General features: G+C 46.9%; 5 non-coding genes across 5 annotated transcripts; 4 read left to right on the top strand and 1 right to left on the bottom strand.

The window, feature by feature from the left end:
• The first annotated feature begins 3032 nt into the window (after positions 1 to 3032).
• On the top strand, positions 3033 to 3114 carry trnas-cga (transfer RNA serine (anticodon CGA)). The gene has a single exon. It is a non-coding gene; the product is annotated as a tRNA-Ser (tRNA).
• A 727-nt stretch (positions 3115 to 3841) lies between these two features.
• Positions 3842 to 3983, top strand: LOC138231976 (U4 spliceosomal RNA). The gene has a single exon (XR_011186934.1). It is a non-coding gene; the product is annotated as a U4 spliceosomal RNA (small nuclear RNA).
• A 5282-nt stretch (positions 3984 to 9265) lies between these two features.
• On the bottom strand, positions 9266 to 9337 carry trnae-uuc (transfer RNA glutamic acid (anticodon UUC)). Its single transcript has one exon. It is a non-coding gene; the product is annotated as a tRNA-Glu (tRNA).
• A 201-nt stretch (positions 9338 to 9538) lies between these two features.
• Positions 9539 to 9610, top strand: trnah-gug (transfer RNA histidin (anticodon GUG)). The gene has a single exon. It is a non-coding gene; the product is annotated as a tRNA-His (tRNA).
• Positions 9611 to 11693: 2083 nt separating this feature from the next.
• Positions 11694 to 11766, top strand: trnam-cau (transfer RNA methionine (anticodon CAU)). Its single transcript has one exon. It is a non-coding gene; the product is annotated as a tRNA-Met (tRNA).
• The last annotated feature ends 4621 nt before the right edge of the window (positions 11767 to 16387 follow it).

The following is a 16387-nucleotide window of genomic DNA, read 5'->3' as shown; positions in this document are numbered from 1 at the left end:
CCGGTGAGCTCAGCACTGCAACTAGTAAACTATTACCCCCGGTCCATTCTTTTCCAAAAGTGAGAAACACCTGTTTTCTACATTTTGTCTGTTTTAAAACCATATCTCTTTAAACTAAACCAAGAGTTTGTCTTTTGCACTGATATTCTGATTCATTTCGATTTCAAAGAAAATAAAACCTACCTTCCAAAGCATCATAAAATTGTCCCTTCTTCCAGACTCTACTTCTCTCTTGTAGTAGTACAGCAGACCTTTCCAGGTGAGCAGATCACAGAGTCCGAAATGAGCTTCCTCCATCAAGCAAAGTACCTGAACATGACTCTGTCTTCATAAAAGCGCCCCTGTAATAAAGAAATTAAATCCGAAATCAAGAGGGCAGTTGCCTACTGAAATACAAGAAGTCATTAATTTTAACCTAGCAACAAATTAAAGGCTGCATCTATACAAGTACGATTCTAGAAATGCTCACCAGATTACGTTTTAAGAAGGAACTGCGCCTCAGGTTCCGCCGAGATCTTAACTTGGATGGCAGGATTCAGAGTCCGGAGTGTGGACTGATGGCGCACGGAGGGTCCATATACTGTGGATCCCTCAGTGATCTTCCGCGTATTCAAACCGCCAGCGTGTGACTCCCCTGTCCCCGTGACCTCATTGCTCTGCTCTCTCCTCTGTGCAGCCGAGCCCGATTCACGGTAAAGTTAAAAAAAAAAGATGCCCTCAACGTGAGATTGACTCTGGAGCGAGGATAGATGTTACCTTTTTATCATTGAACAGGATGTATGTGATGTGGCGACTAGGTTCAATTTTGTATCCTCTTTAAAAGATTAAGGACTGGGGTGAGCGTGATTTACCACCCTTTCAGCTAAGAACCCGACTTGCGCACCGTTTAAGCTGCATAGACTCGGTCGATTAACTCGTCTCCGTTAGCAGGGTTAAGGTTAAAGAAAAAAAACATTGCTGACTTCTTTTTTTTTTTGCCAGCCGCTAGCGCTGATTAGCAAGGTTTGTATTTCATGTTTTGCAAGTTGCATCCATTTTAAGAAAAACAAGTCGTTCACGACAGGAAATGAATGCTTGCATTTAATTAAGTCTAGCCGTAGGCAGTTGTCCATAATGACCAGTTCTGTTCGAGAAGACAGAACAAAAAAGGCACCGCTGGGAATCGGAGCCAGGGTCGCCTGTTTACTAGACAGGCGCCTTAAGCAACTAAGCCACGGCGTCCCGGGAGGGCTGTCCTTTTGCAGCCACTTGGACACACCACTCAGACACATCTGCATTCGGTGTGTGCTCCCCCTGCTCGCTGAGCAAGTTGCCACCTTTACATACAATAGCAACATCAACACCAAGAGAAAGGGTGACAAATGGCTTTTATCTGGAACTTTTCATGTCCAAGGAGCTCAATGTGCTTTCTGTGTACAACAGGGCCACTGAACTGCACACTGGCCACTGAACCACAGCAGTGGCTTGCTGGCTTGACATCTCCCAAGGAAAATGTTGAAATCGCATGTGGAACAGGAAAATGACCCTCGAGTACGAGGGAAAAAAAAGAAAAAGATCATCTGGAGTGCGCCAAGCCATGTCCGGACAGCCTAGCTTCCTCGACGAGGTGGCCGAGTGGTTAAGGCGATGGACTGCTGATCCATTGTGCTCTACACGCATTGGTTCGAATCCCTTTCTCGTCGCTCTCCATGTCTGACACGTTTGACGTTGGCCATCCTGTCGTTTGCTCTGGTTGTAGAGCCGTACATTTTCTAGCGGTGGCTGAACATGGTATAGTAGGCTAACGTTGGTATCGAGCAGTGACAGTATTTACGTGCCGCTGCTGCCAAGTGGCTCTGGGTTGAGACCGCGTTTTCACTTACTTGCAACGCAAACGGAGAAAGCGATTTTTGACAGTCTCTCGAGAGACTGCGCTAGGTGTTTAGGGATAGACTTTGTCAGTTCCCCCTGGGATGATGGCCTCTCAAATAGTTTGTGATTCCCCTAGACGTTTATACAGTAGAAGCCTGCTTCGTGGCTTAAATCCAAGCTAAGGAAACGAGTTAGAGGTCTGATGCAGAACTGCGAATTCGATGAACGGGAACACTACAGTACATTGCACTGTATGTGTGAGGAAAGCTGCCCCCTTCTGTCCCTTGTCGACCGAACAGAGGACTGTAAAGGATACCGCCGAGAAACTTTAGGATGCTGGTTGGAATCCAGCTCCAACGAAGCCCCTTTGGGTGTTATGTCATCAAAAAGTAAGAACAGCGAATCTCCCTTTGATCAAAAGCGCAACAGAACTGTTTTCCGTGGAGCAGGTTTCAGACCCGTAGACCTGTTTTATTTGTAGGGCAGGGCGCATTCCCAAACGCGAATCTCCTGTTTTAGAAATGCTTTGGGCGGCGTGAAGTGAAAATAAGAAATGGGCTCCAGGTGCACATGGAAGCAATCAAGTGTTTCATCCGAGCTGTTTCAAAGACTGCCCAAGAGCTTTCCTTTCACAGAGGCGCAACGATTAATGATGGGGGTGCACCCTTCAATGCGCCTAACGACTCTTGGGAGTGATTGAGACGATTCGTAGCGTGTGCTCATTTCCCTCTATTCCCCGTGTTGCAGTGGTAGGATGACGTAAATTACTGCTTCGACACGTAATGGCATTATAATCAAGTGCAGGAGCTGAGGGCTTTTGTTTTGTTTCGTTTTCCATGGCGTTCGTAAGCGCGCAAATCAAAGGAAATTCCTGCGTCTAATAGGAATGTAAATGCTTTTGAAAGTGCAGTGTGGTGCAGCTTGTAAAATCCTTGTCCACATTTGTGGTTTGTTGATGTTTGTTCTGTCTGCCAAAGTTGCATTTTGACATCCGGACGGGGAGACTTTAGCATTTGAACGTGAAGCCAGCCTTAAACCCTCTGAGGCGTGTCTGTCTGCCGGCACGTATTTTGTGAAAGGTATTTATTTTTTTTAACGGAGAGCGACTTTGAAAAAGTTTCCGCAGCCACCTCGCAGTCCGTGTTAGATTATAGGAGGAATGCGGCGGCGGCGAGCTCGCTGTAGTCGTGGCCGAGTGGTTAAGGCGATGGACTCGAAATCCGTTGGGGACTCCCTGCGCAGGTTCGAATCCTGCCGACTACGGCGTCTGCCGCACGTCGCCTTGTGCCTGCGCGGCAAAGGCGAAGTGTCGCTTCTCCTTTCCTGGTACTATAGAAATGCTAAATCGCTTGGCCCCGCTGCCATGGAAATCAATTCTTCAGATAACCACACATTTTGCGTTCGCACCTCTGGTGCTCTACTTATGCCTTTGAAAACCTAATGAATAAAGCTGAAAGAACCGACATGATATGTAGGTGCTCGTAAAGCACGCAGTAAAGAACTGTTAACAGCAAGGGTTTCAGTGGGTTAACTGAGGAGAAGGCGTGTTCGCTAATTGTTGACTTTTTATTTGGTGTTAGAAACACTCTTACTGTGCATGACGTGCAACAAATGTAGCCACAGAAATTGCATCACGCTTTCATGACGTTAGGATTTGTTTGTGCAACATCCGAGAAGAGTACTTGTGGCTTGAATGTGAACTGTACGTGCCCGCCCCCTTTCCTCTGTAGTGCATGAGTTCCTCCCGGCATGCCCTTCGTCATTGTTCTGTCATCTTGTATTTAAAGGGTTGTATTTCTGCTGCTGAAAATAAGCAACGGTTTTCTCACAACGCCCTTTGTTCCCGACGGAGCCCTTGTCTGTCATGAAATTCTTCAAAACCTCAAGCTAGAAGAAGAAGACGACAAATATGAAGCGTTACAGCAACGACATGCCATGAGACGATCGATAACGATTTCCATAGGATCCCCGCGGTTGCCTGGCAACCGTCAGCTTTGCGCAGTGGCAGTATCGTAGCCTGTGAGGTTTAGCCGAGGCGCGATTATTGCTAGTTGAAAACTTTTCCCAATACCCCGCTTCCACCGGTTTGCAATACAATCGGCGAAAGCAATTTTTGACAGTCTCGTCAGAGACTGAGCAAGGTGTTTAAAGACAGATTTTGTCATGGTGACATCATGGTAGAAAGAAAGAGCTTGTTACGTCTCAACAGAAACGCTCTTTAGCTCTTTCAGCGTTATGCAGAGAACAGCGTCTGTCGAGATCACTTTTGAGTCAGCGCGAAACGCCGTGTGCTGTCAGTTTGATTTCATATTGCTCGTAGCGGCGCCCGGCTTTTGTCTGTCAAACGTTAGGTTGCGCTTCTTCATGCTGCATCGTCGGCATGAGTGGAGCTTTTTAAACGTCTGTACTTACTGCGCCCCCTAAGAAATCGTTTGTCCCCGTTCAAAAGAGATTGTGCGATGTCCTGCAGCGTTCGCAAAGCAAACCTTTGACAATTTGAAAAGAGTGTTTCGGCTCGGGAAACATCATGACCAGTGTCCTGCATGTTTTCTGTGTATAGCTGTCTTTTAAAGCATACAGAATTCATTCGAAATCATTGATTTCTCCAATTAACAAGGGTCCCTCTTTTAACCTGCGAGAAGCATTCTTTCAATGTAACAGATTTACTCCGGGGAAAGGATTCAGAGTCCGGAGTGCGGACTGATGGCGCACAGAGGGTCCATATACTGTGGATCCCTCAGTGATCTTCCGCGTATTCAAACCGCCAGCGTGTGACTCCCCTGTCCCCGTGACCTCATTGCTCTGCTCTGTCCTCTGTGCAGCCGAGCCCGACTCACGGTTTAAGTGAAAAAAAATATGCCCTCAACGTGAGATTTACTCTGGAGCGAGGATAGATGTTACCTTTTTATCATTGAACAGGATGTATGTGATGTGGCGACTAGGTTCAATTTTGTATCCTCTTTAAAAGATTAAGGACTGGGGTGAGCGTGATTTACCACCCTTTCAGCTAAGAACCCGACTTGCGCACCGTTTAAGCTGCATAGACTCGGTCGATTAACTCGTCTCCGTTAGCAGGGTTAAGGTTAAAGAAAAAAAACATTGCTGACTTCTTTTTTTTTTGCCAGCCGCTAGCGCTGATTAGCAAGGTTTGTATTTCATGTTTTGCAAGTTGCATCCATTTTAAGAAAAACAAGTCGTTCACGACAGGAAATGAATGCTTGCATTTAATTAAGTCTAGCCGTAGGCAGTTGTCCATAATGACCAGTTCTGTTCGAGAAGACAGAACAAAAAAGGCACCGCTGGGAATCGGAGCCAGGGTCGCCTGTTTACTAGACAGGCGCCTTAAGCAACTAAGCCACGGCGTCCCGGGAGGGCTGTCCTTTTGCAGCCACTTGGACACACCACTCAGACACATCTGCATTCGGTGTGTGCTCCGCCTGCTCGCTGAGCAAGTTGCCACCTTTACATACAATAGCAACATCAACACCAAGAGAAAGGGTGACAAATGGCTTTTATCTGGAACTTTTCATGTCCAAGGAGCTCAATGTGCTTTCTGTGTACAACAGGGCCACTGAACTCCACACTGGCCACTGAACCACAGCAGTGGCTTGCTGGCTTGACATCTCCCAAGGAAAATGTTGAAATCGCATGTGGAACTGGAAAATGACCCTCGAGTATGAGGGAAAAAAAAGAAAAAGATCATCTGGAGTGCGCCAACCCATGTCTGGACAGCCCAGTGTCGTCGACGAGGTGGCCGAGTGTTTAAGGCAATGGACTGCTAATCCATTGTGCTCTTCACGCATGGGTTCGAATCCCATCCTCGTCGCGCTCCATGTCTGACACGTGTGCCTGTTCGGCGTTGGCCCTTCTGTCGTTTGCTCTGGTTCTAGAGCCGTACATTTTCTAGCGGTGGCTGAACATGGTATAGTAGGCTAACGTCGGTATCGAGCAGTAACAGTAACGGTATTTACGTGCCGCTGCTGCCAAGTAGCTCTGGTTTGAGACCGCGTTTTCACTTACTTGCAACGCAAACAGAGAAAGCGATTTTTGACAGTCTCTCGAGAGACTGCGCTAGGTGTTTAGGGATAGACTTTGTCAGGTCCCCCTGGGATGGTGGCCTCTCAAATAGTTTGTGATTCCTCTAGAAGTTTATACAGTAGAAGCCTGCTTCGTGACTTAAATCCAAGCTAAGGAAACGAGTTAGAGGTCTGATGCAGAACTGCGAATTCAATGAAGGGGAACACTACAGTACATTGCACTGTATGTGTGAGGAAAGCTGCCCCCTTCAGTCCCTTGTCGACCGAACAGAGGACTGTAAAGGATACCGCCAAGAAACTTAAGGTTGCTGGTTGGAATCCAGCTCCAAAGAAGCCCCTTTGGGTGTTATGTCATCAAAAAGTAAGAACAGTGAATCTCCCTTTGATCAAAAGCGCAACAGAGCTGTTTTCCGTGGAGCAGGTTTCAGACCCGTAGACCTGTTTTATTTGTAGGGCAGGGCGCATTCCCAAACGCGAATCTCCTGTTTTAGAAATGCTTTGGGCGGCGTGAAGTGAAAATAAGAAGTGGGCTCCAGATGCACATGGAAGCAATCAAGTGTTTCATCCGAGCTGTTTCAAAGACTGCCCAAGAGCTTTCCTTTCACAGAGGCGCAACGATTAATGATGGGGGTGCACCCTTCAATGCGCCTTACGACTCTAGGGAGTGATTGAGACGATTCGTAGCGTGTGCTCATTTCTCTCTATTCCCCGTGTTGCAGTGGTAGGATGACGTAAATTACTGCTTCGACACGTAACGGCATTATAATCAAGTGCAGGAGCTGAGCCACGGCGCCCCAGGAGTGTTGTCCTTTTGCAGCCACTTAGACACACCTTTAGAAAAACATTTTGTTAACAGGCATTCTGCCTCAGCCTAAACACCTATAGCTTGCAAAGCGCATGCTATTAGACAGGCACCTCTGCAAGACCTTAAGAGTCTCTTAAACTAGTGATAGTAAGATGTTCCCAATGGGCGATGTTCGGCTTTCAAATCATCTCTCCGTGGAAGCGCCGAGATGCAGCTGTTTAAGGCTTAGAAGCAGCTGACTGTTTCACTACCTAGCTGATCACTGTCAGTCAGGGAGCTTAGAGGTGAAAAGCCTGTCTGAGAGACAATTCGCCGTCGATCAGTTCAATATGTTCCGTACCAGCTCGGCGCACCCGAGATCATCTTGGTAGCCGTGTAGCTCAGATGAGTGAGAGCGTGTGTGTGTACCACCGTGATTGGATGCCGGCCCTTCTCAGGTCACAGTAAACCTTCTGCTCAAAAAAAGTGAGGTAAAACCTCACTCTGCACAGTAAAACCTCAAAAAAAGTGAGGTTTTATTTAATCTCTGACCAAGTGAAACGTTTCATTTTTTCAAAGAAATGTTTGTTAAATAATGAAGTCATAGTTCTATGGGATTCAATCATAGACCGTGTGACATGGAAGTCAGGAACCTAACCCACAGCACCACCAGCAGAGTCACATGCTGAGTGCTGAAAAAGCACTACAGAAACATTATCGACAGACAATGTACAGTGTGTACTATTCTTGTGTTGCGGTACATGAATATAATTATATCGTTATTAATTTCTAATTTATAACTTTACTTTATAAATTTATTAACGTTATTAATTAATTTCACGACGCACAGACAGGGCGCGGGGAGCCGCCGCCTGCAAACACAGCTCCAGGCAGGACTCCACTCCGCAGGAGGCGCAGAGCAGAGGAGATGGGCAGAGACCTGAGCTGCTGTTGCTGCAGACGCTGTCTTTTCTGCACTCGGGGTAGGAGTGAATGTTGAGTTGCCCTTAGAAATGAAGCAGAGCACTTCAACGGCACGGGTGTGTGTGTGTGCGTGCACCTGGTGAGTCTGGGAGACAGATCGAACCTGGGCTAAAAGAGAGGGGGCTTAGCCCTCTTCCATTTGCTACTTCAAAGTTGTACAACCCATTTGTATCTGCTAGGCGGCGCAGTCGTCGTGCACAAAGAACGCTTTGAAAAGCGTCAAAGGCAAGTCATTCCGAGTTGGTCGTTTGTGTTTTCCGTTCAGACGCGAAATGCTGAAATGATCTCTCGGCTCCTCGGTTGTCATTTCTGCTCCGTAAAGGAATCACAGCACGCGTCGCCTTCCAGCACGCTGGGTCGGGACACGATGCCGGGGGTCGGAACGTGCGATGTCTTCCTCGTTAGTATAGTGGCAAATATCCCCGCCTGTCATGCAGGAGACCGGGGTTCGATTTCTCCGACGAGGAGTAGCTTTTCTTTTACCTCCTTAGAGAAAGAACTGCCTTTCACTTCTCTATTTTCTAACACAGCGTCGTGCACCTTTTCATTGCTCTCGCTTTCAGAGCCTCCGCACGGCACACGACTCGACATCAGGAAGCACATTGAAGTGAAAGCAGGGAGCGCTGCGACATGCACTGTGCAGATCCCGCCACACTAAGAGGTGAGTGGGTCTGTTCGATGCACAAAGAACGCTTTGATAAGCGTCAAAGGAAGTCATTCCGAGTTGGTCGTTTGTGTTTTCCGTTCAGACGCGAAATGCTGAAATGATCTCTCGGCTCCTCGGTTGTCATTTCTGCTCCGTAAAGGAATCACAGCACGAGTCGGCTTCCAGCACGGTGGGTCGGGCCACGATGCCGGGGGTCGGAGAGAGCGATGTCTTCCTCGTTAGTATAGGACCTGTCACGCGGACCTGTCACCTGTCTCCACCTGTCACGCGCGAGACCGGGGTACATCAGGACGTGCATTGAAGTGAAAGAAGGATGCGCTGCGACATGCACTGTGCAGATCCCGCCACACTAAGAGGTGAGTGGGTCTGTTCGATCACAGCGCTAGGTGAATCCCCAATCCCCTTTTGTGCGTGGCGACAAAAGAAGTCTGTTTCCACCCGGGGACTTTTCGCGTGTGAGGCGAACGTGATAACCACTACACTACGGAAACTGTGGTAAGATGTGCTCAGCGGCCCAGCGCTGAGCTTCGCCAATGCGATTCAGCTGCTTCCAGTGCCTTTATTGGAGTGCGCTGATAGACCGTGCTCTCTCTCCAGAGACCAGCACGCCTGTCATGGACGGAGCAGGAAAGGCGGCGTCACATTCTACAGCCCTCTCCACGCAATCGACGAAATCGGGCTACTGAAGTGGAGAAAATCGCCTCTCCAGAAAGTGCAAATATCATCTTGGAGAGTATAAATCCTATTGCCGAAGGTCAGCCCTGTCTACCAGAGTGACCCTCCCACCTCCTGCAGCGATGGTCAGCTCGTCTCACACGCGAGAAGTTTCGGCTGGAAACAAGCGCCCCCTCTTCTCGCACGTTTTGCACGTTGAGTAGTTTTAATGCGGCTCCTTCGTACACAGTGCTGATCTTTTGGAAAGCAGGAGGCAAAATTGACACGTTCCCATACCGGGAGTCGAACCCGGGCCGCCTGGGTGAAAACCAGGAATCCTAACCGCTAGACCATATGGGAGTGCACAACCCTGCTGTTCCGGGCATCATGCAAGCAAACTACATAAATATGAGAAAACACGCAAGAGAGTTGTCACTCAGAGTGTCGAAGGGTCGATGTATACTGGGGCTCAGTTGAAATGCAACGTCAGGACTTTCCCGAATTATGTCACACGAAGAGAGCACAGCCTTTTCCGCCCTGCCACGTGTGTATCGGTAACTCGCCGTGATCGTATAGTGGTCAGTACTTTGCGTTGTGGCCGCAACAACCCCGGTTCGAATCCGGGTCACGGCAGAATAGGGGCGTCTGCTTTTACTACTTGCACGAATGAAGGCAAAAAAAAGGCAATTGATGTGAACGAACGGCGCTTTACAGAGGAGTACTGCCTGACTGGATCGTTGATGAATGACAGGGACCACTCCGACCTCTTCTCGGGTTTCTTCAATGACTTACTAAGGATCTTCTTCACATTCGCCCATGCAGGGGAAGCCAGTTACACCAAAGCAAACGCAGGAAAGTGCAATTCAAGCAGAGACCAGGAGGGACTTGTTTACACCGAGAGTGGTCGGAGAATGGAACAATGCGTCCAGCCCTGTTGCTGGAGCCGATTCTTGATGAGATCTTGGGCTCACTAAGAAGCCCCCACTGGATGCTAATCTTTCTGTTGTTCTTGCAGGTCCTGCGCTGCTTTTGAGCCGACAGAGCTCGTCCTGATCTGTCGGCACAGCCCAATTGCAAATGATCGGCTCCGCATACAGAAGGAACGTGCGTTTGGTACAAGAGTGCATGAAGGCACCGGAAATACATTGGGAACAAATGACTGGTGGTTCAAGACCTCTGTGAAGTGCAGGAGCGTGCAAGAAGGGGCTGTTTTCACCCGGTCTCGAACCTGGGACCTTTCACATGTTAGGCAAACGTGATAACCACTACACTACGGAAACCTGTAGGGTTTGTTGCTGGTGTATCGCTTGCGTTTCGGGCTGAGAAAGGGACGCGTCATTTTAGGCAGGGGGCGCTGGAGAGAGGAACAAAGGGAGCGATGAAACAAAATGCCGAAACCCGGGATCGAGCCAGGGACCTTTAGAACATACTCTCACGAATCGTTAGAATATGTGCGTTTGATCATCAATTGCATAACAACCACATTCGTTCGACTTGAGCCCTCAAGCTCATAGTTTTCAAATCTTGAAAGCTGTCATTGAGCACATCATAGTCTGCAGTACGCCCCGTAACTTGCGTACTTCAACAGAAAGAAGAGCAGACAGCTCCATAAATATGCGAGGCGCAGAGAGTGCAAGGCGAGCCGCACACGTTTCGGTGGCTGAGAGAGGGCAGTTTTTGCTTCTGCATTTCCCAAGTAAGGACGCCTGACAACAAGCGATCGCGGTGCTCATTTACGACATAGTGGTGATGAGTTTTCAGTACGTGTTCTTTTGAACGAGCAATGAGGTTGCTGCCTTGAACAGCTGACTGCACGCTCTCATTGTGCCACGTGATGAGTATTCACCAGGCTCGTTCAGTCATTAGTCACATTCCATCGTTTGCCATAAGCAGATGCTGCAAGGTGATGTGGATATCAGTTCCCAGTCTTGTGGACGAGGACAAAAAGAGCACACAAGGGCTCAGCTGGGAATTGAACCCGGGACCTCCCACACCCTAAGCAAGAATCATACCCCTAAACCAATGAGCCACGGCAGCACTTTCTATTTTATTCTGTCAGCGAGCTTGAGGACGGGGGAGAGGCGTCATTCGCTCGTCCAGTCAGACCTTCATCAATAAGTCAAGAAAGCCGCAATTACACGACTGCCTTGCAGACGAAGGGCAGTGAACTGCACCCGGTAAGAGGGGAACAAGCGGCACTAGGCGACACCGAGGCATGAGCTCCAGCGAGGGGGGTTAGCTTGCATGGTACAGCGCTCGCTTTGCATGCGTGAGGTAGCGGGATCATTTCCCACGTCCTCCAGGTGTGTGCTTAGAGCTTGATGTGCCGAAAGGTGTCCTTTAGCCTGTGGTCACACCTTGCATGGAGAGCGTCATGCAGCTGTCAATCATTTCGCAGCCACGCCCCCTCTTCATCTTCTCTCTGCCTTAAGCGTCTCCGCCACTCTCTCTTGACATTTCATGTCAGCATGTCAGAAGTCCGAGTGACGTTTTTAATGGCTGAGTGAGGGCACGATGCTGAAGCAGAGAGGCCACTTCAGCCAGAGAGACTTGTGCTAGGTGAGATCTGAAAAACGGACTCGCAACAGAAACAGACCAAAAAAGTATCGGTGAGATCAAAAGGCAAATGCAACATCCAGCAGAGGGCGTCTAAAGATTAGGGAACGGGCGACTGAAATCCATATGAGGCAAACTTTCCGGCTGTGCACCGCAGCTGGCCTCGTTGGCGTAGTTGGTAGCGTGTCAGTCTCATCATCTGAAGGTCCTGAGTTTGATCCTCACACGGGGCAGGGCTGCTTCCTCTCTTGCTCTTTTCAAACACTTGCGGCAACTGTTCGCTCATAACCACGTCTGGAATGCGTGACCTTTACACGGGGGAGAAGCAACGCCGCATCCCTTTTCTAAAGAACATTCACATTCAGAAATAAGTCAAGAAATTTGACATTACTTTTGCTGTCAGCCTGCCTATGTTGCCAAAGAAAGATTCACTCGGCGTCAACATGACAGAACAGCGATCACTTGAAAACACTGTTCCACACTCCGTAAGCAAGAACTTCAGTGTTTGCAGTCACCCGATATGCCGATAGTCAAAGGAGCACAAAACACGAAGCGTCAAAAGACAAGATGAGTTGATGGAAAGAGCGTTGAATTGATGAGCACAAAAGTTCAGCTCATACAATAGGCAACGAAGGTCCCGGCGTCATCATTGCACTTGAAAGGACTGCCTTGCAGACTAAGGGCAGTGGGAGGTTGCTGTTTTGAGATGGAGGCATTGGGATGGTGGGCCGAGATCTATTCTTCTTAAGGAATTCTTCATCGTGAAAGATCGGTCCACAGGTCATCCAAAGAACTTACAAATTTTTGGGACTCTTCCGGAAGGGAGTGAAGTGCTCAAACACATGACATGCCCCCTTGATCTCACATGCACAATTCTGCTGCAACATGCACAGCTACCGTCCACACCAGGCAGTGGGGCTTCAGCAGAATTTGCTACGCCACCTGCAATTACATATCCAGCTGCACACATATACATGGCCCCTCTGTCCTTTTCAGGATCTCAAAAAAAAGCATAGCGTGGTTTTCCTGCAACCTGATTGACTGCATCTCCCTCAGAATGTGCCCCGTTGCATTCATTGCTGAAGCAGGACGGAGGCTAACGGGCATGCCAGAACAGTTAGGCTCAGCGAAAATAGGCTCTCCAAAATATTGTGGTTGTAGTGGAAGAAATATGGTTTAAATTGTACCTTGGTATTTCAAACTCTCTCTAGAATGTTATCCATTTCTATTTTATTTTGACAGGAACTGGCTAATGACACTAGATGAAAAGAGAAGAAAGAAAACACAACGTTTCGGCCGTGGAGCCTTCTTCAGGTGTGAGGGCTCCACGGCTGAAATGTTGTGTTTTCTTTCTTCTCTTTTAAGCATGGAATAGACCTATTACTTGTTCCTTTGCAGCCTACGCATGCTGACACAGCTCCCCACCTGAACTGCTAATGATGCCTGGTAGTTTGTGGTACTTGGGTATTGTCTTATGTTTGCTCAAACTGCATATGTGTGATTGCATATTTTTGGGTATTTTCATATGTCAATATTTAATTCACTGACATTCCTGTATGCTTGGAAGAAAGGTAGATTGGATTTGGCACAGGATGCCTGCCCATATTTGTTGATCATTGTTGGGCTGGAAAAACAATGATAAAAAGTGTATGAAAAAAGCTCTCTCCAATATTTCCCTTCTCTTCGCCATGGTTACACTGCCCATTCTTTCCATCTTTTGTCCTTCTACAAAGATTCCAGGGCTCTTTTTCCACCATAATATCAGAATTTTTTTTTTCTCTTTTAAAGGCTGTAGGTGGGGTGTGATGGACTGTACCACTATCATAGAATATTTTTTCAGGACACATCGCAGTTCCATAGTAGAATTTATCAATAGTAGAATTCCATAGGACATTATTTACCAACATATTACCCAGTGTGAGACTCTGCCAGTAAACCTCAGAGCATTGAGTTCTCCACTGATAAAGATGGCTGTCTGAAGTCATGAAATCCACTGCTGGGATGCCTGAGAGACAGTAATTGAATCTTGGCTGGAATTAGGCTTTCTATTAGTGTTGATCTTTGGGAATTATGTGGTAAAAAGGGAAAACTCCTTTACTTTAGTCGCTTTGAATGTTCAAATGTACAGAACCTGCAAAACTAAGCAATGAAAAAAATCCATCACCACTCTCATGATAGCATAACTCATAGTCTCTGCTGTTATGTAACTGTTAGGAATCCCTGGTGGGAAGATACACGGATCATGTGCAGACGCAGGCACGGGTGATAGATGAGGCAGGCGAACAAACCAAAACGAGAGGCAAGGTCGTAGTCAAAAGGCGAAAGGCAAGTCGTAATCCAGGAAGTTCTCCGGTAGCAGACAGTCCGAGGCGAGAGGCGAGGTGCAAAGTCGAAAAGGCAGAAGGGGAATCCAAAATCCAGAATAAACGAGGTACGGGGAAAAACGCCAGGTAGAGCTCTCAAGGAGTAGACTCAATACCGAGCAGTGGGAAGCAGGTGAAGATGGTTTAAATAGCAGTGCGCACCGCACAGTGAGTGTGCGGAGGTGGTTTAACTCGTGCGGCGGCGTTTGTTAATAATCACCCGCTGCTGGGGCTGATTAGCTTGCTTACGCTTTGGTCTTGACTGCCTGGTGGTCGTGACAGTAACAATACACACTTTCAATTTTCTTATCGCCTGTCTCCAGAGAGAATGTTGTTAGTGCTGATGACCTTGAATTAGACCTTGTTGACTCTGTAAAACAATCTTCCTCTGCTTAGATTTTCACTCAGATTGATTTTGTTCTCAGATTATTCCTGGCAGGACTGAGTTTCTTGGAAATGAAAAGTGAAAGAAAAAGTACAGAAGATCAGCCCTTGAATATACAACATTGTGCAGTGAGATTTTTAAATGTATTAGCTGCTATCCTGTGCTAGAGCCTGTCATGGTAAGCAGTGGATGACAGGATCTAGCACAGATACTAATGAAACACTGTTAATGAAAGATAAAACACTTGAGTCTTATTTTAGTTTTCCATTTCCCTTTCATTTGTGATGTACTGTACAACAGGCCACAGAACATGCACAAAAACAGATATGCACACATTCACACCAGGCAATGACAGTCTGCCCAGTCAGAATCTGAGCTGAGGTATCAGAATTCTGAATTCCCTGAATTCTGTCATGGATCATCCACAATAAGGGCAATGTTTGAACACGAGGATCCCCAGGAGAGAGCCTAGTAACATAAATCTTGGAGCAAAAGCAGATGATTATCTTCATAGTTTGTGTGGTTGAGCCAAAGTTGAGCATGAGGATATGTGAGTCACCATTCTTAGAAATGGATCCAACTTCAGACAGGCGTCAAAAGTAAGAGTATACAGTGCTGGGGCAATGACACTTCAATGATCAGAAGGATAACAAGAGTTTTAATGCATTGAAATTGATTTTCTGGTGATGCACACTGTCATGAAACTATTAATTTTTTAAGGATCACTTACTGACGTCAGACAGCTGCCAATTCTCCAGACTGGAAGGATGAACAGTTTATCCCCCTAGGTACCATATTTCCATATTTCGAAGCATTGGAATAATACATGTCATACAGCAACATAAAAACAGGAAGACAAGTATCACAGCCCCTATAATCGGTGTTAGTAACTTAAAAGAAAAACATTCCCCCTGGCCCAAACAGTGATTCTAACCAGGAGAGAAAAGCCGGTGTATCTTTTATGCCTCTCTCTTTATTCACCTTGTCTTTTAGTTCTTTCAAATGCTGAATAGCGAGCGTAAGATTTCCGTAATCATAGTCATTAGCTGGAATATATGTACAACAGGAGTCTCCTACTAAAGCATAGACTCCTCCAGATGCTGCATTTTGAAGGTCCAGCACGAACCTGTTCTGAAGTACCATTAATCTAACTCCCCTTAATTCTTGTTTGATAGCGTCTAAGCCTTCTAACGTGATATTAATAAAAGAGTACATTTCATAAAAAGTCGCATGGGTGAGGCTGTAGAATGAGGCATTAAAGCACATATATAACAAGATGCATTACATTTCTTTAACTTTACAGTATGATTTATAAATTTATACCACAAATTACTCATATCCCCCTCATTATCAGTTTCATTCAGCCAGTTTGTATACAAAGAGGCTTCGTGTTTAGATTCTTCCTCTTTTGGGGTGGTGACAGGCTTCTACATAAAAAGGAAAAAGGCTGTGCACATCAGTCCCAAGCAGGTTATCCCCATCTGTCCTTGTGGAGACATCACTCCTGCGCTTTGCTCAGTTCGTTTGTGACCTTTTTACAGTGGGAAGCATGAATCCAGGGCACCATTTCTGTGACCTTCACAGCAGTGGCAGTGGTCAGCAGCACCTGGTACAGCCCCCTCCACCTGAGTGAACACCATTTCTTTTTCCTGAAGTCTTTCACCAGAATCCAGTCTCCTTATTCACTCATTAGTTCTTACAGCACAGGTAAATCCCTGTGGGCTGGAGCCCAGCATAATCTTAGGCTTTTTTGGTCAACATTGGTCAACAGATTGGTCAACAACTGGGTAATAACTCTTAGAAAAATCTACACATTGTTCCCCTGCCTCAGCTGTGACGTTTTGCAGAACAATTCTAGCTGAAGTTGTAAAATTTCTCTTTGTTCCGTTCCTGCAAAACATCTTATTATGAACAAACAAACCACAAAAATCATTTGCATCTAGGGGAATCACTCCCAAGGGTAACCCCCCTTAAAACTATATTGTTCTACCCATCAGGTTCTGCCACTAGATAAGAGAACCTTTCCCATGAAACCATTTTTTGACCTTCATGATCCCTTCAGGGCGTACAATTAGCACAGAGGCAGCAGCTTTAGTCCACATGTTT

Source organism: Lepisosteus oculatus, unplaced genomic scaffold (assembly GCF_040954835.1).
Source record: "Lepisosteus oculatus isolate fLepOcu1 unplaced genomic scaffold, fLepOcu1.hap2 HAP2_SCAFFOLD_62, whole genome shotgun sequence".
NCBI lineage: Eukaryota > Metazoa > Chordata > Actinopteri > Semionotiformes > Lepisosteidae > Lepisosteus > Lepisosteus oculatus.
The sequence above is the reverse complement of the archived record's forward strand: the minus strand, read 5'-3'. Positions and strand labels throughout refer to the sequence as shown.